The following is a 14,646-nucleotide window of genomic DNA, read 5'->3' as shown; positions in this document are numbered from 1 at the left end:
CACCGCCGCGTGTGTGAGACGCACTGCTGCTCGTTGCACCCCCTGTCATTCGCTGGGCGCGTGCAGCCTTCGACACTAGCGGAGGACGCATCTTGTCCCTGGTGCTCAGCGGAGGGCCTGTGCGGGGTGCGCCAGTGTCGTGCTGGAGGGCCCACTGGTAGCGATGTGGGCTTCCTCGCCTCGCCTCGCCTCACACCAGGTGTCTGCGTAGTTTGCAGTGCATTCGCACTATTCCTATCCCTGTCCCTGTCCCCGTCCCGACTTGTCCCGACTTTGCTCGACTGCCGCTCGCTGCCGCTCGGGTCGTGGTCCATATGACAGCGCAAGCACGACAAACGTCTGCGGGACGAGACGAGACGAGACGAGACGAGACGACTAAGGAATAAATTCGTGGTTACAAATCAAATTTGGAACTCTACACTCCTACACAACAATAGGCGGTACGTATTTCAGAATTCACCTGCCGATTCGTACTGTTTTGTCGTTTTCAAAGTCTTCTTGGCAAACGTGGTTAGCACATTCTCCTTCAAACTGAGTTAATTACTGCATTTTCGTACCATTACAGTAGTTTAAAAGGCTTAAGGAAGCATCTTTGTCACAACAGAAAGGTAGTTTGAAAATTGGGCTGGCGACATAACAAAAAAAAAAAAACAACAGGAATGGAGCCAACAGCACCCGGGTTTCCCAGGCGGTCACCCATCCAAGTACTAGCCGGGCCCGATGATGCTTAACTTCGGTGATCGGACGAGAACCGGTGTATTCATCATGGTATGGCCGTTGGCGCTCATCTAATGTAGGAGCACGGCAGAATTCGCGTTCCGCTTTTCTCCCAACACACAAAATGTTAGTTTTCGGCCGCATTTGACGAAAGCGCTTCCTTCCGCAACCGCCAGTTCCTCGAGGACGGCGCGGGGAGGCGCGCCCGGCGTCCCAGCAGAGTGACGGCCGAATTGGCGGGCGCACCGCCGCGTGTGTGAGACGCACTGCTGCTCGTTGCACCCCCTGTCATTCGCTGGGCGCGTGCAGCCTTCGACACTAGCGGAGGACGCATCTTGTCCCTGGTGCTCAGCGAAGGGCCTGTGCGGGGTGCGCCAGTGTCGTGCTGGAGGGCCCACTGGTAGCGATGTGGGCTTCCTCGCCTCGCCTCGCCTCACACCAGGTGTCTGCGTAGTTTGTAGTGCATTCGCACCATTCCTATCCCTGTCCCTGTCCCCGTCCCGACTTGTCCCGACTTTGCTCGACTGCCGCTCGCTGCCGCTCGGGTCGTGGTCCATATGACAGCTATCTTCTTGGCAAACGTGGTTAGCACATTCTCCTTCAAACTGAGTTAATTACTGCATTTTCGTACCATTACAGTAGTTTAAAAGGCTTAAGGAAGCATCTTTGTCACAACAGAAAGGTAGTTTGATAATTGGGCTGGCGACATAACAAAAAAAAAAAAAAAAACAGGAATGGAGCAAACAGCACCCGGGTTTCCCAGGCGGTCACCCATCCAAGTACTAGCCGGGCCCGATGATGCTTAACTTCGGTGATCGGACGAGAACCGGTGTATTCATCATGGTATGGCCGTTGGCGCTCATCTAATGTAGGAGCACGGCAGAATTCGCGTTCCGCTTTTCTCCCAACACACAAAATGTTAGTTTTCGGCCGCATTTGACGAAAGCGCTTCCTTCCGCAACCGCCAGTACCTCGAGGACGGCGCGGGGAGGCGCGCCCGGCGTCCCAGCAGAGTGACGGCCGAATTGGCGGGCGCACCGCCGCGTGTGTGAGACGCACTGCTGCTCGTTGCACCCCCTGTCATTCGCTGGGCGCGTGCAGCCTTCGACACTAGCGGAGGACGCATCTTGTCCCTGGTGCTCAGCGGAGGGCCTGTGCGGGGTGCGCCAGTGTCGTGCTGGAGGGCCCACTGGTAGCGATGTGGGCTTCCTCGCCTCGCCTCGCCTCACACCAGGTGTCTGCGTAGTTTGCAGTGCATTCGCACCATTCCTATCCCTGTCCCTGTCCCCGTCCCGACTTGTCCCGACTTTGCTCGACTGCCGCTCGCTGCCGCTCGGGTCGTGGTCCATATGACAGCGCAAGCACGACAAACGTCTGCGGGACGAGACGAGACGAGACGACTAAGGAATAAATTCGTGGTTACAAATCAAATTTGGAACTCTACACTCCTACACAACAATAGGCGGTACGTATTTCAGAATTCACCTGCCGATTCGTACTGTTTTGTCGTTTTCAAAGTCTTCTTGGCAAACGTGGTTAGCACATTCTCCCTCAAACTGAGTTAATTACTGCATTTTCGTACCATTACAGTAGTTTAAAAGGCTTAAGGAAGCATCTTTGTCACAACAGAAAGGTAGTTTGAAAATTGGGCTGGCGACATAACAAAAAACATAACAGGAAGGGAGCCAACAGCTCCCGGGTTTCCCAGGCGGTCACCCATCCAAGTACTAGCCGGGCCCGATGATGCTTAACTTCGGTGATCGTACGAGAACCGGTGTATTCATCATGGTATGGCCGTTGGCGCTCATCTAATGTAGGAGCACGGCAGAATTCGCGTTCGGCTTTTCTCCCAACACACAAAATGTTAGTTTTCGGCCGCATTTGACGAAAGCGCTTCCTTCCGCAACCGCCAGTTCCTCGAGGACGGCGCGGGGAGGCGCGCCCGGCGTCCCAGCAGAGTGACGGCCGAATTGGCGGGCGCACCGCCGCGTGTGTGAGACGCACTGCTGCTCGTTGCACCCCCTGTCATTCGCTGGGCGCGTGCAGCCTTCGACACTAGCGGAGGACGCATCTTGTCCCTGGTGTTCAGCGGAGGGCCTGTGCGGGGTGCGCCAGTGTCGTGCTGGAGGGCCCACTGATAGCGATGTGGGCTTCCTCGCCTCGCCTCGCCTCACACCAGGTGTCTGCGTAGTTTGCAGTGCATTCGCACTATTCCTATCCCTGTCCCTGTCCCCGTCCCGACTTGTCCCGACTTTGCTCGACTGCCGCTCGCTGCCGCTCGGGTCGTGGTCCATATGACAGCGCAAGCACGACAAACGTCTGCGGGACGAGACGAGACGAGACGAGACGAGACGACTAAGGAATAAATTCGTGGTTACAAATCAAATTTGGAACTCTACACTCCTACACAACAATAGGCGGTACGTATTTCAGAATTCACCTGCCGATTCGTACTGTTTTGTCGTTTTCAAAGTCTTCTTGGCAAACGTGGTTAGCACATTCTCCTTCAAACTGAGTTAATTACTGCATTTTCGTACCATTACAGTAGTTTAAAAGGCTTAAGGAAGCATCTTTGTCACAACAGAAAGGTAGTTTGAAAATTGGGCTGGCGACATAACAAAAAACATAACAGGAAAAGAGCCAACAGCACCCGGGTTTCCCAGGCGGTCACCCATCCAAGTACTAGCCGGGCCCGATGATGCTTAACTTCGGTGATCGGACGAGAACCGGTGTATTCATCATGGTATGGCCGTTGGCGCTCATCTAATGTAGGAGCACGGCAGAATTCGCGTTCGGCTTTTCTCCCAACACACAAAATGTTAGTTTTCGGCCGCATTTGACGAAAGCGCTTCCTTCCGCAACCGCCAGTTCCTCGAGGACGGCGCGGGGAGGCGCGCCCGGCGTCCCAGCAGAGTGACGGCCGAATTGGCGGGCGCACCGCCGCGTGTGTGAGACGCACTGCTGCTCGTTGCACCCCCTGTCATTCGCTGGGCGCGTGCAGCCTTCGACACTAGCGGAGGACGCATCTTGTCCCTGGTGCTCAGCGGAGGGCCTGTGCGGGGTGCGCCAGTGTCGTGCTGGAGGGCCCACTGGTAGCGATGTGGGCTTCCTCGCCTCGCCTCGCCTCACACCAGGTGTCTGCGTAGTTTGCAGTGCATTCGCACCATTCCTATCCCTGTCCCGGTCCCCGTCCCGACTTGTCCCGACTTTGCTCGACTGCCGCTCGCTGCCGCTCGGGTCGTGGTCCATATGACAGCTATCTTCTTGGCAAACGTGGTTAGCACATTCTCCTTCAAACTGAGTTAATTACTGCATTTTCGTACCATTACAGTAGTTTAAAAGGCTTAAGGAAGCATCTTTGTCACAACAGAAAGGTAGTTTGATAATTGGGCTGGCGACATAACAAAAAAAAAAAAAAAAACAGGAATGGAGCAAACAGCACCCTGGTTTCCCAGGCGGTCACCCATCCAAGTACTAGCCGGGCCCGATGATGCTTAACTTCGGTGATCGGACGAGAACCGGTGTATTCATCATGGTATGGCCGTTGGCGCTCATCTAATGTAGGAGCACGGCAGAATTCGCGTTCCGCTTTTCTCCCAACACACAAAATGTTAGTTTTCGGCCGCATTTGACGAAAGCGCTTCCTTCCGCAACCGCCAGTTCCTCGAGGACGGCGCGGGGAGGCGCGCCCGGCGTCCCAGCAGAGTGACGGCCGAATTGGCGGGCGCACCGCCGCGTGTGTGAGACGCACTGCTGCTCGTTGCACCCCCTGTCATTCGCTGGGCGCGTGCAGCCTTCGACACTAGCGGAGGACGCATCTTGTCCCTGGTGCTCAGCGGAGGGCCTGTGCGGGGTGCGCCAGTGTCGTGCTGGAGGGCCCACTGGTAGCGATGTGGGCTTCCTCGCCTCGCCTCGCCTCACACCAGGTGTCTGCGTAGTTTGCAGTGCATTCGCACCATTCCTATCCCTGTCCCTGTCCCCGTCCCGACTTGTCCCGACTTTGCTCGACTGCCGCTCGCTGCCGCTCGGGTCGTGGTCCATATGACAGCTATCTTCTTGGCAAACGTGGTTAGCACATTCTCCTTCAAACTGAGTTAATTACTGCATTTTCGTACCATTACAGTAGTTTAAAAGGCTTAAGGAAGCATCTTTGTCACAACAGAAAGGTAGTTTGATAATTGGGCTGGCGACATAACAAAAAAAAAAAAAAAAACAGGAATGGAGCAAACAGCACCCGGGTTTCCCAGGCGGTCACCCATCCAAGTACTAGCCGGGCCCGATGATGCTTAACTTCGGTGATCGGACGAGAACCGGTGTATTCATCATGGTATGGCCGTTGGCGCTCATCTAATGTAGGAGCACGGCAGAATTCGCGTTCCGCTTTTCTCCCAACACACAAAATGTTAGTTTTCGGCCGCATTTGACGAAAGCGCTTCCTTCCGCAACCGCCAGTTCCTCGAGGACGGCGCGGGGAGGCGCGCCCGGCGTCCCAGCAGAGTGACGGCCGAATTGGCGGGCGCACCGCCGCGTGTGTGAGACGCACTGCTGCTCGTTGCACCCCCTGTCATTCGCTGGGCGCGTGCAGCCTTCGACACTAGCGGAGGACGCATCTTGTCCCTGGTGCTCAGCGGAGGGCCTGTGCGGGGTGCGCCAGTGTCGTGCTGGAGGGCCCACTGGTAGCGATGTGGGCTTCCTCGCCTCGCCTCGCCTCACACCAGGTGTCTGCGTAGTTTGCAGTGCATTCGCACCATTCCTATCCCTGTCCCTGTCCCCGTCCCGACTTGTCCCGACTTTGCTCGACTGCCGCTCGCTGCCGCTCGGGTCGTGGTCCATATGACAGCGCAAGCACGACAAACGTCTGCGGGACGAGACGAGACGAGACGACTAAGGAATAAATTCGTGGTTACAAATCAAATTTGGAACTCTACACTCCTACACAACAATAGGCGGTACGTATTTCAGAATTCACCTGCCGATTCGTACTGTTTTGTCGTTTTCAAAGTCTTCTTGGCAAACGTGGTTAGCACATTCTCCCTCAAACTGAGTTAATTACTGCATTTTCGTACCATTACAGTAGTTTAAAAGGCTTAAGGAAGCATCTTTGTCACAACAGAAAGGTAGTTTGAAAATTGGGCTGGCGACATAACAAAAAACATAACAGGAAGGGAGCCAACAGCTCCCGGGTTTCCCAGGCGGTCACCCATCCAAGTACTAGCCGGGCCCGATGATGCTTAACTTCGGTGATCGGACGAGAACCGGTGTATTCATCATGGTATGGCCGTTGGCGCTCATCTAATGTAGGAGCACGGCAGAATTCGCGTTCGGCTTTTCTCCCAACACACAAAATGTTAGTTTTCGGCCGCATTTGACGAAAGCGCTTCCTTCCGCAACCGCCAGTTCCTCGAGGACGGCGCGGGGAGGCGCGCCCGGCGTCCCAGCAGAGTGACGGCCGAATTGGCGGGCGCACCGCCGCGTGTGTGAGACGCACTGCTGCTCGTTGCACCCCCTGTCATTCGCTGGGCGCGTGCAGCCTTCGACACTAGCGGAGGACGCATCTTGTCCCTGGTGCTCAGCGGAGGGCCTGTGCGGGGTGCGCCAGTGTCGTGCTGGAGGGCCCACTGGTAGCGATGTGGGCTTCCTCGCCTCGCCTCGCCTCACACCAGGTGTCTGCGTAGTTTGCAGTGCATTCGCACCATTCCTATCCCTGTCCCGGTCCCCGTCCCGACTTGTCCCGACTTTGCTCGACTGCCGCTCGCTGCCGCTCGGGTCGTGGTCCATATGACAGCTATCTTCTTGGCAAACGTGGTTAGCACATTCTCCTTCAAACTGAGTTAATTACTGCATTTTCGTACCATTACAGTAGTTTAAAAGGCTTAAGGAAGCATCTTTGTCACAACAGAAAGGTAGTTTGATAATTGGGCTGGCGACATAACAAAAAAAAAAAAAAAACAGGAATGGAGCAAACAGCACCCGGGTTTCCCAGGCGGTCACCCATCCAAGTACTAGCCGGGCCCGATGATGCTTAACTTCGGTGATCGGACGAGAACCGGTGTATTCATCATGGTATGGCCGTTGGCGCTCATCTAATGTAGGAGCACGGCAGAATTCGCGTTCCGCTTTTCTCCCAACACACAAAATGTTAGTTTTCGGCCGCATTTGACGAAAGCGCTTCCTTCCGCAACCGCCAGTTCCTCGAGGACGGCGCGGGGAGGCGCGCCCGGCGTCCCAGCAGAGTGACGGCCGAATTGGCGGGCGCACCGCCGCGTGTGTGAGACGCACTGCTGCTCGTTGCACCCCCTGTCATTCGCTGGGCGCGTGCAGCCTTCGACACTAGCGGAGGACGCATCTTGTCCCTGGTGCTCAGCGGAGGGCCTGTGCGGGGTGCGCCAGTGTCGTGCTGGAGGGCCCACTGGTAGCGATGTGGGCTTCCTCGCCTCGCCTCGCCTCACACCAGGTGTCTGCGTAGTTTGCAGTGCATTCGCACCATTCCTATCCCTGTCCCTGTCCCCGTCCCGACTTGTCCCGACTTTGCTCGACTGCCGCTCGCTGCCGCTCGGGTCGTGGTCCATATGACAGCTATCTTCTTGGCAAACGTGGTTAGCACATTCTCCTTCAAACTGAGTTAATTACTGCATTTTCGTACCATTACAGTAGTTTAAAAGGCTTAAGGAAGCATCTTTGTCACAACAGAAAGGTAGTTTGATAATTGGGCTGGCGACATAACAAAAAAAAAAAAAAAACAGGAATGGAGCAAACAGCACCCGGGTTTCCCAGGCGGTCACCCATCCAAGTACTAGCCGGGCCCGATGATGCTTAACTTCGGTGATCGGACGAGAACCGGTGTATTCATCATGGTATGGCCGTTGGCGCTCATCTAATGTAGGAGCACGGCAGAATTCGCGTTCCGCTTTTCTCCCAACACACAAAATGTTAGTTTTCGGCCGCATTTGACGAAAGCGCTTCCTTCCGCAACCGCCAGTTCCTCGAGGACGGCGCGGGGAGGCGCGCCCGGCGTCCCAGCAGAGTGACGGCCGAATTGGCGGGCGCACCGCCGCGTGTGTGAGACGCACTGCTGCTCGTTGCACCCCCTGTCATTCGCTGGGCGCGTGCAGCCTTCGACACTAGCGGAGGACGCATCTTGTCCCTGGTGCTCAGCGGAGGGCCTGTGCGGGGTGCGCCAGTGTCGTGCTGGAGGGCCCACTGGTAGCGATGTGGGCTTCCTCGCCTCGCCTCGCCTCACACCAGGTGTCTGCGTAGTTTGCAGTGCATTCGCACCATTCCTATCCCTGTCCCTGTCCCCGTCCCGACTTGTCCCGACTTTGCTCGACTGCCGCTCGCTGCCGCTCGGGTCGTGGTCCATATGACAGCGCAAGCACGACAAACGTCTGCGGGACGAGACGAGACGAGACGACTAAGGAATAAATTCGTGGTTACAAATCAAATTTGGAACTCTACACTCCTACACAACAATAGGCGGTACGTATTTCAGAATTCACCTGCCGATTCGTACTGTTTTGTCGTTTTCAAAGTCTTCTTGGCAAACGTGGTTAGCACATTCTCCCTCAAACTGAGTTAATTACTGCATTTTCGTACCATTACAGTAGTTTAAAAGGCTTAAGGAAGCATCTTTGTCACAACAGAAAGGTAGTTTGAAAATTGGGCTGGCGACATAACAAAAAACATAACAGGAAGGGAGCCAACAGCTCCCGGGTTTCCCAGGCGGTCACCCATCCAAGTACTAGCCGGGCCCGATGATGCTTAACTTCGGTGATCGGACGAGAACCGGTGTATTCATCATGGTATGGCCGTTGGCGCTCATCTAATGTAGGAGCACGGCAGAATTCGCGTTCGGCTTTTCTCCCAACACACAAAATGTTAGTTTTCGGCCGCATTTGACGAAAGCGCTTCCTTCCGCAACCGCCAGTTCCTCGAGGACGGCGCGGGGAGGCGCGCCCGGCGTCCCAGCAGAGTGACGGCCGAATTGGCGGGCGCACCGCCGCGTGTGTGAGACGCACTGCTGCTCGTTGCACCCCCTGTCATTCGCTGGGCGCGTGCAGCCTTCGACACTAGCGGAGGACGCATCTTGTCCCTGGTGTTCAGCGGAGGGCCTGTGCGGGGTGCGCCAGTGTCGTGCTGGAGGGCCCACTGATAGCGATGTGGGCTTCCTCGCCTCGCCTCGCCTCACACCAGGTGTCTGCGTAGTTTGCAGTGCATTCGCACCATTCCTATCCCTGTCCCTGTCCCCGTCCCGACTTGTCCCGACTTTGCTCGACTGCCGCTCGCTGCCGCTCGGGTCGTGGTCCATATGACAGCGCAAGCACGAAAAACGTCTGCGGGACGAGACGAGACGAGACGAGACGAGACGACTAAGGATTAAATTCGTGGTTACAAATCAAATTTGGAACTCTACACTCCTACACAACAATAGGCGGTGACGTATTTCAGAAATCACCTGCCGATTCGTACTGTTTTGTCGTTTTCAAAGTCTTCTTGGCAAACTTGGTTAGCACATTCTCCCTCAAACTGAGTTAATTACTGCATTTTCGTACCATTACAGTAGTTTAAAAGGCTTAAAGAAGCAACTTTGTCACAACAGAAAGGTAGTTTGAAAATTGGGCTGGCGGCATAACAAAAAAAAAGGAAGGGAGCCAACAGCACCCGGGTTACCCAGGCGGTCACCCATCCAAGTACTAGCCGGGCCCGATGATGCTTAACTTCGGTGATCGGACGAGAACCGGTGTATTCATCATAGTATGGCCGTTGGCGCTCATCTAATGTAGGAGCACGGCAGAATTCGCGTTCGGCTTTTCTCCCAACACACAAAATGTTAGTTTTCGGCCGCATTTGACGAAAGCGCTTCCTTCCGCAACCGCCAGTTCCTCGAGGACGGCGCGGGGAGGCGCGCCCGGCGTCCCAGCAGAGAGACGGCCGAATTGGCGGGCGCACCGCCGCGTGTGTGAGACGCACTGCTGCTCGTTGCACCCCCTGTCATTCGCTGGGCGCGTGCAGCCTTCGACACTAGCGGAGGACGCATCTTGTCCCTGGTGCTCAGCGGAGGGCCTGTGCGGGGTGCGCCAGTGTCGTGCTGGAGGGCCCACTGGTAGCGATGTGGGCTTCCTCGCCTCGCCTCGCCTCACACCAGGTGTCTGCGTAGTTTGCAGTGCATTCGCACCATTCCTATCCCTGTCCCTGTCCCCGTCCCGACTTGTCCCGACTTTGCTCGACTGCCGCTCGCTGCCGCTCGGGTCGTGGTCCATATGACAGCGCAAGCACGAAAAACGTCTGCGGGACGAGACGAGACGAGACGAGACGAGACGACTAAGGATTAAATTCGTGGTTACAAATCAAATTTGGAACTCTACACTCCTACACAACAATAGGCGGTGACGTATTTCAGAAATCACCTGCCGATTCGTACTGTTTTGTCGTTTTCAAAGTCTTCTTGGCAAACTTGGTTAGCACATTCTCCCTCAAACTGAGTTAATTACTGCATTTTCGTACCATTACAGTAGTTTAAAAGGCTTAAAGAAGCAACTTTGTCACAACAGAAAGGTAGTTTGAAAATTGGGCTGGCGGCATAACAAAAAAAAAGGAAGGGAGCCAACAGCACCCGGGTTACCCAGGCGGTCACCCATCCAAGTACTAGCCGGGCCCGATGATGCTTAACTTCGGTGATCGGACGAGAACCGGTGTATTCATCATGGTATGGCCGTTGGCGCTCATCTAATGTAGGAGCACGGCAGAATTCGCGTTCGGCTTTTCTCCCAACACACAAAATGTTAGTTTTCGGCCGCATTTGACGAAAGCGCTTCCTTCCGCAACCGCCAGTTCCTCGAGGACGGCGCGGGGAGGCGCGCCCGGCGTCCCAGCAGAGTGACGGCCGAATTGGCGGGCGCACCGCCGCGTGTGTGAGACGCACTGCTGCTCGTTGCACCCCCTGTCATTCGCTGGGCGCGTGCAGCCTTCGACACTAGCGGAGGACGCATCTTGTCCCTGGTGCTCAGCGGAGGGCCTGTGCGGGGTGCGCCAGTGTCGTGCTGGAGGGCCCACTGGTAGCGATGTGGGCTTCCTCGCCTCGCCTCGCCTCACACCAGGTGTCTGCGTAGCTTGTAGTGCATTCGCACCATTCCTATCCCTGTCCCTGTCCCCGTCCCGACTTGTCCCGACTTTGCTCGACTGCCGCTCGCTGCCGCTCGGGTCGTGGTCCATATGACAGCTATCTTCTTGGCAAACGTGGTTAGCACATTCTCCTTCAAACTGAGTTAATTACTGCATTTTCGTACCATTACAGTAGTTTAAAAGGCTTAAGGAAGCATCTTTGTCACAACAGAAAGGTAGTTTGATAATTGGGCTGGCGACATAACAAAAAAAAAAAAAAAAACAGGAATGGAGCAAACAGCACCCGGGTTTCCCAGGCGGTCACCCATCCAAGTACTAGCCGGGCCCGATGATGCTTAACTTCGGTGATCGGACGAGAACCGGTGTATTCATCATGGTATGGCCGTTGGCGCTCATCTAATGTAGGAGCACGGCAGAATTCGCGTTCCGCTTTTCTCCCAACACACAAAATGTTAGTTTTCGGCCGCATTTGACGAAAGCGCTTCCTTCCGCAACCGCCAGTTCCTCGAGGACGGCGCGGGGAGGCGCGCCCGGCGTCCCAGCAGAGTGACGGCCGAATTGGCGGGCGCACCGCCGCGTGTGTGAGACGCACTGCTGCTCGTTGCACCCCCTGTCATTCGCTGGGCGCGTGCAGCCTTCGACACTAGCGGAGGACGCATCTTGTCCCTGGTGCTCAGCGGAGGGCCTGTGCGGGGTGCGCCAGTGTCGTGCTGGAGGGCCCACTGGTAGCGATGTGGGCTTCCTCGCCTCGCCTCGCCTCACACCAGGTGTCTGCGTAGTTTGCAGTGCATTCGCACCATTCCTATCCCTGTCCCTGTCCCCGTCCCGACTTGTCCCGACTTTGCTCGACTGCCGCTCGCTGCCGCTCGGGTCGTGGTCCATATGACAGCGCAAGCACGACAAACGTCTGCGGGACGAGACGAGACGAGACGACTAAGGAATAAATTCGTGGTTACAAATCAAATTTGGAACTCTACACTCCTACACAACAATAGGCGGTACGTATTTCAGAATTCACCTGCCGATTCGTACTGTTTTGTCGTTTTCAAAGTCTTCTTGGCAAACGTGGTTAGCACATTCTCCCTCAAACTGAGTTAATTACTGCATTTTCGTACCATTACAGTAGTTTAAAAGGCTTAAGGAAGCATCTTTGTCACAACAGAAAGGTAGTTTGAAAATTGGGCTGGCGACATAACAAAAAACATAACAGGAAGGGAGCCAACAGCTCCCGGGTTTCCCAGGCGGTCACCCATCCAAGTACTAGCCGGGCCCGATGATGCTTAACTTCGGTGATCGGACGAGAACCGGTGTATTCATCATGGTATGGCCGTTGGCGCTCATCTAATGTAGGAGCACGGCAGAATTCGCGTTCGGCTTTTCTCCCAACACACAAAATGTTAGTTTTCGGCCGCATTTGACGAAAGCGCTTCCTTCCGCAACCGCCAGTTCCTCGAGGACGGCGCGGGGAGGCGCGCCCGGCGTCCCAGCAGAGTGACGGCCGAATTGGCGGGCGCACCGCCGCGTGTGTGAGACGCACTGCTGCTCGTTGCACCCCCTGTCATTCGCTGGGCGCGTGCAGCCTTCGACACTAGCGGAGGACGCATCTTGTCCCTGGTGCTCAGCGGAGGGCCTGTGCGGGGTGCGCCAGTGTCGTGCTGGAGGGCCCACTGGTAGCGATGTGGGCTTCCTCGCCTCGCCTCGCCTCACACCAGGTGTCTGCGTAGCTTGTAGTGCATTCGCACCATTCCTATCCCTGTCCCTGTCCCCGTCCCGACTTGTCCCGACTTTGCTCGACTGCCGCTCGCTGCCGCTCGGGTCGTGGTCCATATGACAGCGCAAGCACGAAAAACGTCTGCGGGACGAGACGAGACGAGACGAGACGAGACGACTAAGGAATAAATTCGTGGTTACAAATCAAATTTGGAACTCTACACTCCTACACAACAATAGGCGGTGACGTATTTCAGAAATCACCTGCCGATTCGTACTGTTTTGTCGTTTTCAAAGTCTTCTTGGCAAACTTGGTTAGCACATTCTCCCTCAAACTGAGTTAATTACTGCATTTTCGTACCATTACAGTAGTTTAAAAGGCTTAAAGAAGCAACTTTGTCACAACAGAAAGGTAGTTTGAAAATTGGGCTGGCGGCATAACAAAAAAAAAGGAAGGGAGCCAACAGCACCCGGGTTACCCAGGCGGTCACCCATCCAAGTACTAGCCGGGCCCGATGATGCTTAACTTCGGTGATCGGACGAGAACCGGTGTATTCATCATGGTATGGCCGTTGGCGCTCATCTAATGTAGGAGCACGGCAGAATTCGCGTTCGGCTTTTCTCCCAACACACAAAATGTTAGTTTTCGGCCGCATTTGACGAAAGCGCTTCCTTCCGCAACCGCCAGTTCCTCGAGGACGGCGCGGGGAGGCGCGCCCGGCGTCCCAGCAGAGTGACGGCCGAATTGGCGGGCGCACCGCCGCGTGTGTGAGACGCACTGCTGCTCGTTGCACCCCCTGTCATTCGCTGGGCGCGTGCAGCCTTCGACACTAGCGGAGGACGCATCTTGTCCCTGGTGCTCAGCGGAGGGCCTGTGCGGGGTGCGCCAGTGTCGTGCTGGAGGGCCCACTGGTAGCGATGTGGGCTTCCTCGCCTCGCCTCGCCTCACACCAGGTGTCTGCGTAGCTTGTAGTGCATTCGCACCATTCCTATCCCTGTCCCTGTCCCCGTCCCGACTTGTCCCGACTTTGCTCGACTGCCGCTCGCTGCCGCTCGGGTCGTGGTCCATATGACAGCTATCTTCTTGGCAAACGTGGTTAGCACATTCTCCTTCAAACTGAGTTAATTACTGCATTTTCGTACCATTACAGTAGTTTAAAAGGCTTAAGGAAGCATCTTTGTCACAACAGAAAGGTAGTTTGATAATTGGGCTGGCGACATAACAAAAAAAAAAAAAAAACAGGAATGGAGCAAACAGCACCCGGGTTTCCCAGGCGGTCACCCATCCAAGTACTAGCCGGGCCCGATGATGCTTAACTTCGGTGATCGGACGAGAACCGGTGTATTCATCATGGTATGGCCGTTGGCGCTCATCTAATGTAGGAGCACGGCAGAATTCGCGTTCCGCTTTTCTCCCAACACACAAAATGTTAGTTTTCGGCCGCATTTGACGAAAGCGCTTCCTTCCGCAACCGCCAGTTCCTCGAGGACGGCGCGGGGAGGCGCGCCCGGCGTCCCAGCAGAGTGACGGCCGAATTGGCGGGCGCACCGCCGCGTGTGTGAGACGCACTGCTGCTCGTTGCACCCCCTGTCATTCGCTGGGCGCGTGCAGCCTTCGACACTAGCGGAGGACGCATCTTGTCCCTGGTGCTCAGCGGAGGGCCTGTGCGGGGTGCGCCAGTGTCATGCTGGAGGGCCCACTGGTAGCGATGTGGGCTTCCTCGCCTCGCCTCGCCTCACACCAGGTGTCTGCGTAGTTTGCAGTGCATTCGCACCATTCCTATCCCTGTCCCTGTCCCCGTCCCGACTTGTCCCGACTTTGCTCGACTGCCGCTCGCTGCCGCTCGGGTCGTGGTCCATATGACAGCGCAAGCACGACAAACGTCTGCGGGACGAGACGAGACGAGACGACTAAGGAATAAATTCGTGGTTACAAATCAAATTTGGAACTCTACACTCCTACACAACAATAGGCGGTACGTATTTCAGAATTCACCTGCCGATTCGTACTGTTTTGTCGTTTTCAAAGTCTTCTTGGCAAACGTGGTTAGCACATTCTCCCTCAAACTGAGTTAATTACTGCATTTTCGTACCATTACA

The 14,646-nt window shown here is 55.6% G+C and overlaps 16 non-coding genes across 16 annotated transcripts; all 16 read right to left on the bottom strand.

The window, feature by feature from the left end:
* Positions 1–663: 663 nt before the first annotated feature.
* LOC126140466 (5S ribosomal RNA) lies at positions 664–782 on the bottom strand. Its single transcript, XR_007529020.1, has one exon. It is a non-coding gene; the product is annotated as a 5S ribosomal RNA (ribosomal RNA).
* A 673-nt stretch (positions 783–1,455) lies between these two features.
* Positions 1,456–1,574, bottom strand: LOC126140902 (5S ribosomal RNA). The gene has a single exon (XR_007529415.1). It is a non-coding gene; the product is annotated as a 5S ribosomal RNA (ribosomal RNA).
* Positions 1,575–2,400: 826 nt separating this feature from the next.
* On the bottom strand, positions 2,401–2,519 carry LOC126140944 (5S ribosomal RNA). Its single transcript, XR_007529452.1, has one exon. It is a non-coding gene; the product is annotated as a 5S ribosomal RNA (ribosomal RNA).
* An 836-nt stretch (positions 2,520–3,355) lies between these two features.
* On the bottom strand, positions 3,356–3,474 carry LOC126140454 (5S ribosomal RNA). The gene has a single exon (XR_007529009.1). It is a non-coding gene; the product is annotated as a 5S ribosomal RNA (ribosomal RNA).
* A 673-nt stretch (positions 3,475–4,147) lies between these two features.
* Positions 4,148–4,266, bottom strand: LOC126140320 (5S ribosomal RNA). The gene has a single exon (XR_007528888.1). It is a non-coding gene; the product is annotated as a 5S ribosomal RNA (ribosomal RNA).
* Positions 4,267–4,939: 673 nt separating this feature from the next.
* On the bottom strand, positions 4,940–5,058 carry LOC126140901 (5S ribosomal RNA). Its single transcript, XR_007529414.1, has one exon. It is a non-coding gene; the product is annotated as a 5S ribosomal RNA (ribosomal RNA).
* An 826-nt stretch (positions 5,059–5,884) lies between these two features.
* On the bottom strand, positions 5,885–6,003 carry LOC126140809 (5S ribosomal RNA). Its single transcript, XR_007529330.1, has one exon. It is a non-coding gene; the product is annotated as a 5S ribosomal RNA (ribosomal RNA).
* A 672-nt stretch (positions 6,004–6,675) lies between these two features.
* On the bottom strand, positions 6,676–6,794 carry LOC126140900 (5S ribosomal RNA). Its single transcript, XR_007529413.1, has one exon. It is a non-coding gene; the product is annotated as a 5S ribosomal RNA (ribosomal RNA).
* Positions 6,795–7,466: 672 nt separating this feature from the next.
* LOC126140899 (5S ribosomal RNA) lies at positions 7,467–7,585 on the bottom strand. The gene has a single exon (XR_007529412.1). It is a non-coding gene; the product is annotated as a 5S ribosomal RNA (ribosomal RNA).
* An 826-nt stretch (positions 7,586–8,411) lies between these two features.
* LOC126140808 (5S ribosomal RNA) lies at positions 8,412–8,530 on the bottom strand. Its single transcript, XR_007529329.1, has one exon. It is a non-coding gene; the product is annotated as a 5S ribosomal RNA (ribosomal RNA).
* Positions 8,531–9,363: 833 nt separating this feature from the next.
* LOC126140338 (5S ribosomal RNA) lies at positions 9,364–9,482 on the bottom strand. Its single transcript, XR_007528905.1, has one exon. It is a non-coding gene; the product is annotated as a 5S ribosomal RNA (ribosomal RNA).
* Positions 9,483–10,315: 833 nt separating this feature from the next.
* On the bottom strand, positions 10,316–10,434 carry LOC126140938 (5S ribosomal RNA). The gene has a single exon (XR_007529446.1). It is a non-coding gene; the product is annotated as a 5S ribosomal RNA (ribosomal RNA).
* A 673-nt stretch (positions 10,435–11,107) lies between these two features.
* Positions 11,108–11,226, bottom strand: LOC126140898 (5S ribosomal RNA). Its single transcript, XR_007529411.1, has one exon. It is a non-coding gene; the product is annotated as a 5S ribosomal RNA (ribosomal RNA).
* Positions 11,227–12,052: 826 nt separating this feature from the next.
* LOC126140807 (5S ribosomal RNA) lies at positions 12,053–12,171 on the bottom strand. The gene has a single exon (XR_007529328.1). It is a non-coding gene; the product is annotated as a 5S ribosomal RNA (ribosomal RNA).
* An 833-nt stretch (positions 12,172–13,004) lies between these two features.
* Positions 13,005–13,123, bottom strand: LOC126140936 (5S ribosomal RNA). The gene has a single exon (XR_007529445.1). It is a non-coding gene; the product is annotated as a 5S ribosomal RNA (ribosomal RNA).
* A 672-nt stretch (positions 13,124–13,795) lies between these two features.
* LOC126140897 (5S ribosomal RNA) lies at positions 13,796–13,914 on the bottom strand. The gene has a single exon (XR_007529410.1). It is a non-coding gene; the product is annotated as a 5S ribosomal RNA (ribosomal RNA).
* Between the last annotated feature and the right edge of the window lie 732 nt (positions 13,915–14,646).

The sequence above is a fragment of the Schistocerca cancellata genome, unplaced genomic scaffold (genome assembly GCF_023864275.1).
Source record: "Schistocerca cancellata isolate TAMUIC-IGC-003103 unplaced genomic scaffold, iqSchCanc2.1 HiC_scaffold_705, whole genome shotgun sequence".
NCBI lineage: Eukaryota > Metazoa > Arthropoda > Insecta > Orthoptera > Acrididae > Schistocerca > Schistocerca cancellata.
Note: the sequence above shows the minus strand (reverse complement) of the source record. Positions and strands in the feature narration are given on the sequence as shown.